Genomic DNA, 14,406 nt, shown 5'->3' with positions numbered 1-14,406 from the left:
AAAATGCTAAATTAAAGGTCATGAAAGAGTATGAATGATCAGATGACGGCAGAAGCAGCATACAATCTAAGCCAAGCCAGAAGCATTCAGACCTGAAAACAGAGCTGAGTAACAATTCACCAGGTCATTCATCTATGGAAAAAACTCAAATGAAGGCCATCTCAAATCCAGTGTTACTTGCACCACCATTTGACACATCAAGAGCCACAGGCCACAGTAATAATTGTCAAGCAGATGACAGCATTATTCAAATTATGCAGAAGCAAAATGACTTGACTGAATTGCTTGTGAAACAGCAAAAACAGCTTCCAAGTAAAGACATCCAAGTGTTTACTGGTGATCCACTGACTTTCAAATCCTTTATCAGGTCCTTTGAGCATACCATAGAACACAAAATAGACAATGAAAAAGACAAGTTATATTACCTAGAACAATACACAGCTGGAGAGCCACAAGAGATTGTAAGAAGCTGTGAATATATGCCATCAAGCAGAGGTTTCAAGGAAGCAAAACGATTGCTCCAAAGGCATTATGGAGATGAGCTAATCATAGCAAGTGCTTATATTGATAAAGCATTAAAGTGGCCTCAGATGCGTCTGATGATGGAAAAGCTTTAGGTGCATATGCTCTGTTCCTGATTGGTTTAATGGAATACAATGGAAGATGGGATTCATGGAGAAATGGACAATCCTACCAACATGAAGTTATACTTTCAAAGCTACCACTCAAGATGAGAAAGAAAGGTGGCGATCAGAAACATGACATCAAAAGACGGCAGGGAGCAAGAGCAAGATTCACTCATTTAGTTGACTTCATTGATAAGTCTAGCTAAAGTAGGTTGTGGACCCTCTCTTGGTGACATACTGGACCATAGCAATGTGTTAGCAACAAAGGGGAATCAGAAAAAGAAGTATCCCTACTAAAAAAGGAATAATAAAAACAGCTTTGCAATAACTATTTGCATGTGGAGGAAAGAAGGCCTCAAATTGTGTCCAGGAAGCAAGTCAAGTCCCCCCCCAAGAGCCTCCAATACCTTTGAAAAAACATACTTGTTTTGCACAAAGGATCATGCTCTAGAAGTCATGCAGTGAAATACAAAACAGCAGCCACATAATGTAGTGTGGGTTCCTGAAGTCTAAAGGCTTATGTTTTGGATGCTTAACTCCGAAACCATCTTAGCAAAGACTTGCAAAAAGAGAATGGAATGTAAAGAATGTTCCCAAAAACACCCAGACATTCAAAAAGAGAATGGAATGTAAAGAATGTTCCCAAAAACACCCAGACATTCCCAAAAACACCCAGACATCTCATGTGCCCAAGTCTCCCTTAACCACCAATCAAGTGAGAACACAGAGTCTGGAGGAGACAACTGCGTGCTTTCAATAGTGCCAGTAAGAGTCAAGTCGAAGAAGAGTGACAGGATATGTAGAAACATATGCTTTCCTGGATGCAGGAAGTACAGCTACATTTTGTACTGGTGAACTGCAAAGGAAACTAAACCTGAAAGGGAAGCCAACTCAAATTCTACTGAGCACTATTTGTCAAAATAAAACAGGAGAGCCAGAAGTTAGTAAACAGTTTCATCCTCACAGACTTGGAAGTGTGTGCACTGGAAGACACAAAGTATTATGAGCTACCTAAAGTCTTTACACACAGCAGTATCCCTGTTCAAAATGAGAACATTCCCAAGCAAGAACACATAAAAAAATGGCTGTACTTAAGTGAAGTGAGCATACCTAGTATTGATGCAAATGTAGACCTTCTGATTGGAGCCAAAAGCAATGGAGCCATGGTACATCATAAACAGCCAACAGGGTGGAACTTATGCTGTGAAAACTGCACTGGGTTGGGTGGTGAATGGACCCATCAAGAAAGAAAGCAACACTGTAGAAAAGTCCAAACTGTCACATCATACAGTTAATCGTCTCTCAGTGGTGGAGATAGAGTAATTGTTGATTCAACAGTACAACACAGATTTCCCAGAGCGCCACTATGAAGAGAAAAGAGGAAATGTCAATGGAGGACAAACAGTTCATGCAGTCAGTGCAGGAAAAGACTAAGTTTGAGAATGGGCATTACTGTGTAAGACTACCTCTGAGAAATGAAGCAATCAAAATGCCAAATAATCAATGTGTGGCTGAACTGCGTGCTGCTAACCTGAAAAGAAAGCTTCAAAAGAACTCAAGTTTGCTTGAAGATTACGTATGCTTCATGAAAAGATAATAGAGAACGGATATGCGGTAAAGTTCCCCCCGGACAGCTTGTTCCACAATGACACCAGAGTTGAGTACATACCACACCAGGATGTACCACCCAAAGAAAAAGAAAATAAGAGTGGTTTTTGGATTGTCTGTTCGTTTCAAGGCATGTCTTGACAGCCCGCTACAAGGTCCAACCTCACAAACACATCATTGGTGCTCATTACCAGATTTAGGGAAAGAAACCAATAGCCAGGATGGCAGATGTAGAGTTCACATGTTTTATCAAGTGAGGGTTCCTGAGGAGGATGCAGATATGCTTTTCTTTGGTGGCCAGAGGCCATTTGAATGCACTATAGAAGACATTTTAGGATGATGGTGCACTTATCCGGAGCCGCTCGTCACCTAGATGTGCCTCTTATGACACTGAAACGGACTGCGGAAGAAAAGAAGTGGCATCTCCGAAGGCTGTTTGAAACAGTTAACACAATTTTTACGTTGATGCTGCGTGAAATCTGTGTCTCCAGAACAAGAAAGTATTGACTTAGCAAGTGATGTTCGGAAGTTATGCTGAAGGAGGTTTTGGCTTAACCCGGGGGTAAGCAATAGTAGGAAAGTACTACTTGTTATTTCCAGAAGAACAAAGGCAGTGGAATAACGGACCTAACTTGGATCAGGATTTTGCCAATCGCAGAGAGCACTTGCATGCACGGGGTGTAAGAAAATGACACTTCACATATAAGATCAAGGTACAAGAGAAGCCATACAGTTAGGAGAATTATTCTTTGGTTGTTTAATTCAATTTATGAACCTCTTGGGTTTTGGTGCCACTATCCTACAGGTTAAGCTCCTTCTGAGAGATAGGTGCACAAAGGATATGGCTGGGATGAAGAGAAAGAGTGAGGGTAAGCAAGCTGATGGGGGTCAGATGGCTAGAAGATCTAATAACTTCAGACTTTTCAGATCACAAGTGGTAAAACCAGAGAAGTTTGGGTAACACAACCAGAAGCGCAAGTGCATAATTTCTCTGATGCAGCGAAGCGAGATCAGTTGCGTTAGTGGCCACAGCGAAGCCTTCTACATGGGATGCTGGATGGGAGAGAGCAGATGAAACAAAATCAGAAACATTGTTCCGTGTGATGGAGAGAGTCAAAGAGTTAACCAACTCAAACCAACTCACATCCCTAGCCTTAAGCTGACAGCTGGCACCATTAGCCGTCAAAGTAGACCAAATACTAAGACAAGAGCTTAAATTCCACTACAGCAGTCATTTTTCTGGACGGATAGCACTACAGTTGCTCAGATACATGGCAATGAGAGGCACGCTTCAACCACATTTGTAGCAAACAGGATCTAACCATACGAGATGCTATACTTTCATACAATGGAGGTTTGTCAAGTCAGCACAAAATCGAGATCAAGCTATAGAGTCTTAAAGCAAAGGACTTGTGCAAGAAGAAAAATGATTAAGGGCCCAAACTTTTTGTTTGAAACCCGAGGAAGAATGGCCCCCAAGCCGAGATCAAATGACTCAAGGTGCACAACAAGACCCTGAAATATCAAAGGTGAAATCAAAGTCAATGTTCTTAACATACAGAAGGCAAGGACATTTGTAAGCAAGCTAATGATTACCCTACTCAAGCTGGTTTCGTCTGAAAAGGGAAGTGGGCATGGATGATAAGGACTAAAAGCAACACTTTTACATTATGAAACCAAGAGGGACAGTCCAAGAGTCCATTGCACACTCAGAGGAAAGACCCGGAAAAAGAAGATCCCTTCTACAGGGCAAATGCAGAAATACAGATCACCGATGGAGAAAAAGTCATTGAGCCTTGAAAACCTGAAGCAAGGCAGAAATCAGCTCATTCAATTCAGTCAAAAACAAAAATTTCAGGAGAAATTGAGGCTCTGAAAAGGAATATTCCTGTTAAGAAAAGAAGGTCGCTGTCAGGATGAGTACTGAGCGGGCGGATAGGGAGAAGGGGGCTCAACAGAGCGCAGCATGCCAGAGGAATCCAGGCCAATCCGAGGCCCAGACATACCGTCTCGTACGAAAATGCACGCGTCTAAGATTTCAACTCTCATTCAAACGATATTGCCAAAGGATTGGTGGACAGTATGTAGGGCGAGAACTACCCATGGCTAATTGGTAGATCTCAGCCCAAAAAATTTGGATCCCCAAGCCCAGACTCAGACCCAATTCGAAAACTGTAGAAAGCGCACTAACTGTTCCGCCAGTTTTTGTCGCAGACATTACTGTGCGTTCACACCGGCCGGCATCGCAGAGCGTCAAAAAATCGTCTGCGCCGCTTTGCGTCACAACGCTGCAGAAAAGATTTTGTGAGTGCTCTGCGCGCTGACGTAGATCGAATGCGGATAATGTATTTAAAGCGAGCGCAAGCAAAACAAGCTTGTTCGATCTTGTGAGATAACCACAATGAGAGTAACGTTATTAAGTTAACACTCATTCAAAATATTGTTGTGGACGAAGTATTACGGTCCTTTACTACAATAATGTATAAAGCACTCTGAAAAATACCTCTGATGCAAGTAAAAGCTGCATTAAAAATGTTACTTAGTAAAATATAATCAATATAAACATCCATAGAAAAAGTAATTTTTTTAAGAAGTAACACTCGGACTAATGTCATAGTATTATTATTATATCATTAGATTATTATAAATCGTTACTGCACATCAGCAATCATCAGAAAACTTAAACAATCTCAGACACTCGTCCAAGTATCATTTTGAATTTATTTTTTTTATTGTCCCCTGTCGCAAAACAGGGACACATTCATAGAGTACTGCAAACCCGCCACAGCCATAATCAGCACTTTTGTTTGAACTAATGTTGGTCGGAGCATGCTTCTCGAATCCTCTCAAGCGGTGGATCTTATACCTGCTGATTGGTTGTTTACTAACGCGTCATAGTCTTACCATAAAGTGCCGTGATTTCAAACTCTCCTCGCACTTTACGGCCACGTCGCGCCGGCCGCTTTTTGTTTCCCCCCGTCGCCGCTGCTCGATGCCGGCTCACAATTGAAAAAGGAATTGCCTTCCGTCCACGTTGACGCTCTCGACGCCGGCGCACGGTTGTGAAAGCAAAGTTAATGGAAGAGTCTGGTGAGCAAAAAATGGCAAGCCTTGCCAGAAGCCGCTCTGACCTAATAAACCCCCTTTTCGAATGTGAGGGCGTAAGATTACATTGGACACTTCGACATCAAATGGGGGCCGGAGAATAAGTACTGTAAACAGGTCTGAGTGTTTGTTAACCTGGCATAAAATCAGCGCAGTACAAAGTGATGGATAGGGATAGTTTGACACACTGATTCATGCATAAACGCTTTGAGGTTTCTACGTAGAGAGGACAGGTGTCAGTCATGCGCCGACAATGGAACAAAGTGATGCGCGCCGCGTGTCAAGAAAGGAGGCATGCGAGATAAAGCACTGAGGAACCTGACCATAAACAAATGAAAACACTATGCTAACAGAAAGGGATTAAATGGATCTTCAACGTCCAAGCTGCTTCTCATCAAGGTGGGTGGGGTTTGGGTACGTGTCAAATCCGGTTCACTGTAAGAAAGATACTCTGCGCTCTCTCTTAAAGTAGTACAGATATTACGATGACAGTCTTATACCATCATGGGGCGATGTGGAAAAGCTCATCAACAAACAGACCATAACTAGTACCTCACAAGATCCAAAGACCTTGACCCTCTGACGCCTAACATTTACTGTTGTTGAAAACTCAACCCAGGTTACACCAGGTTGTCTTTATAAGGCGACCAATAGTGATTTTTGAACCTGTTGGAGGCAAGGTCAGCAGTATCTCATGATTTGTTCTGGAGCAGTGGACTCATGAGTACTTGCCCATTCTCAGGAACGCAAGAGTTGAGTAAGACAATGGTCAAGATTAAAAAGGAACTTTAAAAACTGGCGAAGTGGTTTGGTTGGGGACCAAGTTTCTTCCCCCAGCCATTCATGGGTACGGGAAGAAGAAGAGTAATTCCAACCATAACAGAATCGATGTGGAACTGTACGCGTTTAAAGTTAAAGACCAAAAACAAATGTACTGGAGAAGACTGGTAAATAAATTGTGCTAATTCAAGAGGCAATTTAAGCATGAAGGGACTAACAAAGGAACTAATCAAGAGAAAGATAAACCAAAGAAAAATGTGGAAGAACTAAGTAGCTATTTTTCTTCCCTGATAAGTGTTCAAGTTGTAAGGGGCCTTGGTATTAAAGTAATCAATCATTTGTTGGTCTCCTGCCAACCCAATTAGGGGCCGGATGTGTAGAGCCAGATGTTATCCTTTTATTTGTTTTAATAGATTGGAATAAATAAATAATTGTGTGTTAAGGCAAATTGAAAAGAATTTATAAAAGTAAAGTAATCGTAATATGTGTATTATATTTTCATATTGACAATGATGTCATTCCGGCAAGGAACGTTAGTGTTGTTTTTGGAGCAGATTGACTGCAGCGAAACAGTTTTTGACCGGGTACATTTTTCCAGTTAATTTTGTTATTAAAAACTTTACCTACAAGAAAGTTCTGGGACTACGGAATTTATTCGAGTTCAAATCACGCTTACACATAAGAAGGAAGCAAGAAGAATGAAAAATTTAACGGATTCTACACACATAGTTACACCATTATATAAAACCTAACATGACTGCATTTCCTCTTGAGGATGTGATGGACATGACATTTAAACTTTCAGGAGGAAAAAAGGACAATTGCTGTAAAAGCTACAAGTTATGAACACAACAAAAATGAAAACTAGTGAGAATATGAAAAATGTTTATTTACACATCTAAAAGCCCATATATGTTTTTATGCCAAGAGTTGTAGAAGAGAATTGATTAGTGTTTGTCTTATTGCGTTCACGAATCAAAAAATGTGACTTTAAACTTGTTTTATCCTCTTTGAAATTTAATTTATTTAAGTGCGTATTTACTTTCCAAAAAACACCGCTAGATGGCGCTGGGAGTAGTCGCATAGGCCTACTTTCTAATTTGAGGCGGGCTGTTATGACGGATGTTCCTCATTTAAACTGGTAAATTCATTATTAAACAAAAAAGAATGAAAAAAATTAAAAACAAAAATTAATTAATTTTTTAAATAGAATTGCCGCCTTGCTTGTTCTGACAGTGCTTAAGCGCAGGGACAATCGCTGAGCTGGAGGACCTGAGCGCGAATGTCTGAGGTGAGGCAAGTTAGCCCTATTTTATGGCACGACCAAAATTTGTTTTAAGTTGTTACGTCTGTGAATGAACATAACAGTAGATGACAACTATTAAGGTGCGATGGGGTGACAACTATAGTTTAAGGTTTCTAGATCCACCTAGTTTTATGAGTATATATCTTGTAGCTATAGTCTAATTCCACCCTTGAATAGCCTATATGTGCTGTGTGTAGGGTGGTGGGTGTGTGCGTGTGTGCATGTGTGCATTAAAAAAAAAAAACTTACTAGTTTTTCAGGTTTATAGACATTTCTAGTGCATAAAGTTGTACTTACTATCCCACAGACACAATTGTCTGTTCTTTGTTTTGTCCACCATACACATACACACTTTACAAATCTGTAACCAAAGATTATACCACATTTCGCGTGGTGTAAGAGCAGATGTGGAGAGTTTCAAGAAAACACAATAACAGACAAGAAAAGAAAAGCAAAATATAAAAAAAGATTTTAAGACCGTTTTTTATATTTATGCTTCAAAGACTAGATTATACAGTTCAAGGAAATTGCTCCAGATTAAATATAACAAAAAAGTCAACAAGATTCATGAACACTAGTAGATGATCATAGAATTTTTAGTTTATTTTAATAAAATCCCATGTACCAATAGCTTTATGCTTAAAGGTAAGATGCTAACGGACACTAACAACACAATTGCTGATAGGGGACAACTAAACATCTACAGTGTGGATTCAGTACAATGTAAGCAATCTGCATACGTCTAGAAATATAATGGAATTGAGTGTGTAAATATAATGTTTCGCACTTGATTTTCTATACTCTATGGACTAAAGTGCAAAAAATTGGCACAGCATTCAGGATAGGAATATTCAAATCATTAAATGAATTATTAAAAAGTCATTCCTTGTGCGTACATAGAAATGCATCTCAACTAAACAGGTTAGTTGTTAGTAATCTGCAAGCACTGATTGGGCAGGTCGATGACAGAGATTTTAAACCAGCTCACGCTATGTAACAAAAGGTACGAGGCCCTGGTAACGTACAACATGATCAGATGCTCTTTTATTGTATTGTGATAATGTACTTTGTCAGATAAGGTTCAGCAGAAAGTACAGAGAGGGCATCACTTCTGCTGAATCCAACCTCAGACACCAAGATGGAAATTATTATTATGTAGGAGATGGATTTTAGCTGTGTTCTAGCTGTGACTGGATTGGCTATAGCACGTCTAATTACTATGGAGTCTACACTAAAAAGCACAAACTTAATATACTTAAAAGATTCATGAAAGCACATGCTGTAGGAACATAACAAACTAAAGGAAATATCACAAAGAACTGATATTCCAGCCCGTACTTCCACTCATGTTTACTTCTTTCTGAATAAAACATACACAAAATCATCTCATTATATAAGCTGTCACAAATGCAAATACAAACAGTGTTGTCACCATAAAGTCAAAAATAACATCACAGGTGGTAATCAATCCAGGACGATTTGCTGAAAGACTGTGTTCGTAAAGAGGAGCTCCTCTGTCCTCTGACAAACTCAATCCAGAAGACGGCACGATCAAGAGGTTTCATTGGCTGGTCATGGTGCAGCTTGGACAGTCTATGCGATGTTCTCCTAGAAAGATGGGTTATGCAACCCCTACTTTAATGCCTCAAAGAAAAAAAGTCCTGTCTAAGTTTGCAATATCTACATTTTTTTGCTGTTCCTTTGTGCAGTGCATCCTGGACGAGATGTCAGGTTGGTCAATCCGACTAAACGGAAGGCCCCAACAATAGGCATTGCCGTGGTAGATGGGTTCCGTAACTCCAGTGGTGCCTCTGTGCTACAAACAGTTTAGTTTGGAGGATGTCCAAGGCAGGTCATTATGTGGGATCCAGTCAACAAAATCAGAGTATTATACCAAGATTGGCAGGTGTGGTCCTGGTGTCTCCAAATAACCTTTGAGGCAGTTGGGCAAAAGCTGCGGGCAACCTCATCCATTGAGTTTCACTCAGAGCTGACCTCCAAAAACAGTTCCTAAAGTCATGATATGAACCCCATATGCTCTCCTGAGCGCTGCACAAATTTCCAGATTCATCTGGAAAGTGGGCCTTAGCTGGTTTGCATGGAAAGGCCACCCTGTGGCAAATAACAATTTAGGCCTTGTGGGTGTTGGGCAAACTCAGAACAACTAAAGATGTAAAATCATTCTCTCATGAGCCTAGATATCTGCATTGTCGGAGGAGGGAGAAGAATGGGGAGAAGAGAATCAACAGTTTGGGGCCAAAATCTTCTGAGGAGAACCTCTTGTAAGGGAGAGAAATACATAATACTTGGATGAGCTTATAAGGAATCATTATATTATCTGCCCAACAACAGTTCATGCGTCTCTGGAGGCGGCTTGAGAAACCGATGGTAGTATCTTGTCAGTTAACGCGCGTGTAACCATCTACAACCCAGGTTATATGAAGAGAGGAGATGGGAAAGAATATCAAAATGGGCTTCGGCCGGACACAGTCCACCGGACATTAAACACAAGAGGTGAAAGGCCAACAGTCATTCGGGTGTTCCGCAGTGAACACTATCCACCTCTCAAAAGCAGGATCGTGCGAGAACAAGATCATATGCAGGATCCTTTCAGAGAATTCTCAAGCGGTCTCTATTTCAAAATGGCAGCTGCATATTGCATGATTTGTGAGGGATACGACTCCGTAAATTTCTATAAAAACTCTCATCAACAAGTGCTACATTCCAAACATGATCGACCTTGTCTCTGCATTTTAAGTAGGTGATAGGCGAGAAGCTTCTCCATGACAGTCATCGTCACATTCACAGTGTCTACAGTAAGTAGAAGTGGAGAGATGGGAAAGGAGACTTTAATTCGTAACCAGGGTTCTGTCACACGCACAGACTGATCACCGGGCAATATAGCTGTCCTGGGAGTGCAGTGTGTGGAACCTTTTGCATGTAATTTTCGCCACGCAAGATGCAGGAGTCTTCATATTGAGTCCCGTGGCCTCCATACGCTCGTATGAGTGGGTGACACGACACAGCAACTTACCAGACATAAGAGCTTGACAGAGCAGAAAAAACCAGAATGAACAAACCAAGAAGGGTTGGAGTAAGGCATCTTCATGTTGGAACTTGATGAGAAAGAATATTGAAAGGGAATTAAATAGACTCCGTCAATCCAAGATTGCAAACCAAAAATACAACAGCAATAAAATAAAATCACTCTTATGTCCCCGAACAATGCTCCGTAACTGTCTGTGATTCAAATAGATTTAATACTACTTTCCTTTCCGTGTATAATTGTATATATTAAAAGCTGCTAGGGTGCTTTAGGTCCAGCACGGAAGGAAATAAAGTCAGAGAGACGGATGGAATGACCTGAGAGTATCGTAACTGGCTGGACCGCGTTTTAATTTTTGGGTGCACGATATGGATCTCGCTGGAAACAAACGCAGTCAAAAGTAAGGTCCGCGCCTGAGAGCAGAGAATATTAAATATAGAAGCTAAAGGTATACCTCTGGCCAGAAATGTGTCGATGCGGGGAATGCATTGCTATTCAACAGGAATCAGGACATGTGTTCCGGAGCTATTCGTAGCTATGTTAGCAGCACATTGCGAAACCCCAAGAACAATCTTTGTTAATGGTGTGTGTATTTGTCAGCTGTCAATTTGTAATCATGTTTATTTAGTACTTGGCAGACACAAGCTTAACCAAAACTGCATAAAAGAGAAACCTTCAGTGTAGCAGGACGGTCCAATAAAAAACTGGTCCGTTAGGAACGTAACAACCCCGCACAAACATGCAATTTAATAAAGAACTTAGTGTCAGCGTAATCTGGAATAAAGTTAGCAGACGATTGCTGATAGGACGAGAGAGTAGTAGTTAATTGGTTATGAATTATACTTTTTGAATATCACGGCAGTGGATATTTATCGTTATTATTGTAGTCATTTTACAAGGCAAGAGACATTTGATTTCAAAAAAAACAAAAAAACAGTTAAGATTCCCATAAAAACTCAGACATTTGATCATCACAAGCGATAATCAGGAGATTATTCAAGAGAGTTGTGGGCCGCTGTACTAATCCGCGTTCAATTACTGGTGCATTCACCCTCCTGGTTATATTTTATTTTAGGGTCATGTACAAACCTCTGCCAAACAAAGGGATAATCTATATGCCTACACGTGCGCAAAGAGCGTGAACAGAAAAAATGGATGAAAACGTGTCGCCATTAAAGTCAAAATAACATCTAAGAGAGGTACTCAATCCGGACATTCTTGAAGACTGTGTTCGTAAAGTGAGGACGCTCCTCTGTTCTTCATGACGCAAACTCAATACAGAAAGACCGGCCAAAAGATCACGAGGTTATTGGCTTGGGTATGGTGCGAGCTTGGCACAGTTCTATGCATGTCGTTCTCATTATAAGATGGTGTATGACCGCAGAACAACCGGTCGTTCTTCGTCAAGCCTCAAGGAAAAACAGTCCTGTCTAAAGTTGCAATATCTACAAGTTTTTGCTGTTTCATTTGCTTTGGCATATGGCGAAGATTGTACAGGGGTTGGTCAGAAAAGATAAAGGAATGGCCCTAACCAATTGAGCGTCGCATTCAGTGGTAGATGGCTTATCCTGCCAACTCCCTTGGTGCCCTCCATGTGCTACAAAACAGTTTAGTTTGAGGAGGTCCAAGCATGCTCATTTAAGTGGGTCAGTAAACAATCAGAGTATTGGTACCAAGATTGGCGGTCGTGGTCTGTGTCGTCTCAATAACCTTTTGAGGCAGTTGGGAAAGCTGCCAGCATCTCTCATTGATTTCATCAGAAGCGGGACCAAAAAACAGTTCGAAAAGTCATGAGGATGACCAGCCTCTCCTGAGCTCTGCAAAACTTCTCCAGTTGCATCTGGAAGTGGCTGTGCTGGTTTGCACTGGAAGCTCACCCATGTAGACCACAGTTGGCATTGGGGTCGGGAAACTCAAAAATGAAATCATTTCCTCATGAGCCAGATATCTGCATTCTGGAGGAGGGAGAAGAAATCAACATTGGGGCCAAAATACTTCTGAGAGAACTCTTGGTAAGGGGAACCAAAGTACTTGGAATGCTTATAAAAAAACACTACATATGTCAACACGTTTCTTACTCTCTGACTGAATGTCATCTTGTCAGTTAGCAGTAACCCTGTAACAGGAATATATGAGGGAGGAGATGGAGCTACAACAAAGTGACCTTCACCATACATGGTCCAGCGGACAATTAAACACAAGAGGGAGGCCAAGGCGGTGCGCCAGTAACACTCCAGCTCCAAAAGCAGGATCCGTAAGTACAATATCATACGTAGCATCTTTTAATGAATTCATTAAGATCTCATTTTCAAACATTGTAGCTGTCATATTGCATATTTGCTGTTGAAGTTCTCTAAATTTGTTATAAAACTCTTCAGCAAGTGCCATTTCGTTCCAAAATGATCTTCCTTGTCTCTGGATCTGGAGTAAACGGGGGAGAAAGTTCACTATAAAGTCATCGTCATGCTTTCCAGTGTCTATGGTGATAGAAGTGTAGAGAGGAGACTTTTCCTCAATGTACCAGCTTCTAGAACCTCGAACCACAGTGATGTTGTGACCTTTTGAATGTAACTCCACAATAAGGACCTTCATATTGATCCAGTGGCTTCCATCCGCAGGGACGACCAGAACTTTACCAGCGTTACATCCTGACAGAGCAGATAACAGGATGAAATCAGAGGTTGTTGGAGTAATGCATTTTCAAAAAAACCTTCAATAAGAAAAAGAATAAAATCTGAATTAAAATGGCATAGAGTAAACTATATTTCACAAAAAATACAATGATAAAGAGATACTTCTATTTGTTTCTAAACTATATTGGAATTACAAATTCAGTCTAATATTTCAGTTAGATCTGTACACAGTTCTTAGACTGCGCCAGCCAGTCTGATCGCTTCTGTCTTTTGGGATGTGTTTCAACAGTAATGTCATTTTGTAATATTAATGTTGGATGAAGCTTTCACTTAACATTTCATATCTAACTAATGATGGTATGAATTGATGCTTTTTATTGCAACTTTGCAGAAATCAGACTGGTACAATTTCTCTGCTTAAAGACTATTTAAAAAGACTGAGGAGACTTCTTTTAAACTGCATGTAAACACAGTTAGTGACTCAATCATGAAGGGCAGTGAAGTTCATCAAGCAAAGGAAAACTTTCCCTTGTATCATCACTTTCCGCTATAAAATATTTCACTCTCTCTACTGAGGCTACCAACTATAAAATTTGCCCCAAAAATAGTCACTACGAATTCAGTACCCTTGATAATTAATTTGCTGTGAATTATCATTTTAATTTCACTGAAAAGCACTACAAATCCAGTATGTTTCTAACAATGAACTCCTAATGAGAATACTTCTATCATGCACGTTAACTTTCTTTTGAATAAAACTCTAAAAAATATTGAACTACATATATAAACAAAAATGCAAATATTAAAAGTGCTGCTGTTAAAGTCAAAATAACACTCTATAGAGTGGTACTCAATCCAAGACATTCTGAAAGACTGTGTTTCTCATGACAAAGTCAATCCAGAAGACGGCACGATCAAGAGGTTTCATTGGCTGGTCATGGTGCAGCTTGGACAGTCTCTGCATGTTCTCCTTTATAAGATGTGTTATGCAAAACCTCCTTTAATGCCTCAAGAAACACAGTCCTGTCCAAAGTTGCAATATCTACAATTTTTGCTGTTCTCTTCGCTTCCATTCTGAAGAGATTGTCAGGCTGATCAAAAACTAAAGGTACACCCAAAATGGGCACTCCATGGTAGATGGCTTCCTGAAATCCACTGGTTCCTCCATGTGCTACAAATGCTTTAATCTGGGGATGTCCAAGCAGGTCATTCTGGGGGAGCCAGTCTAAAAGTAAAGTGTTGGTACCAAGGGTCATAGTTCGAGGACCTGTATGTCTCCAAATCACTTTTTGAGGAAGCTGA

The 14,406-nt window shown here is 40.5% G+C and overlaps 2 pseudogenes; both read right to left on the bottom strand.

Annotated features, from left to right (window-relative positions):
• Positions 1-10,219, bottom strand: part of LOC122139305 — a 22,406-nt pseudogene extending 12,187 nt beyond the window's left edge.
• Positions 10,220-12,118: 1,899 nt separating this feature from the next.
• Positions 12,119-13,136, bottom strand: LOC122139300 (annotated as a pseudogene).
• Positions 13,137-14,406: the final 1,270 nt, after the last annotated feature.

The sequence above is a fragment of the Cyprinus carpio genome, chromosome A4, assembly GCF_018340385.1.
Source record: "Cyprinus carpio isolate SPL01 chromosome A4, ASM1834038v1, whole genome shotgun sequence".
NCBI lineage: Eukaryota > Metazoa > Chordata > Actinopteri > Cypriniformes > Cyprinidae > Cyprinus > Cyprinus carpio.
The sequence above is the reverse complement of the archived record's forward strand: the minus strand, read 5'-3'. Positions and strand labels throughout refer to the sequence as shown.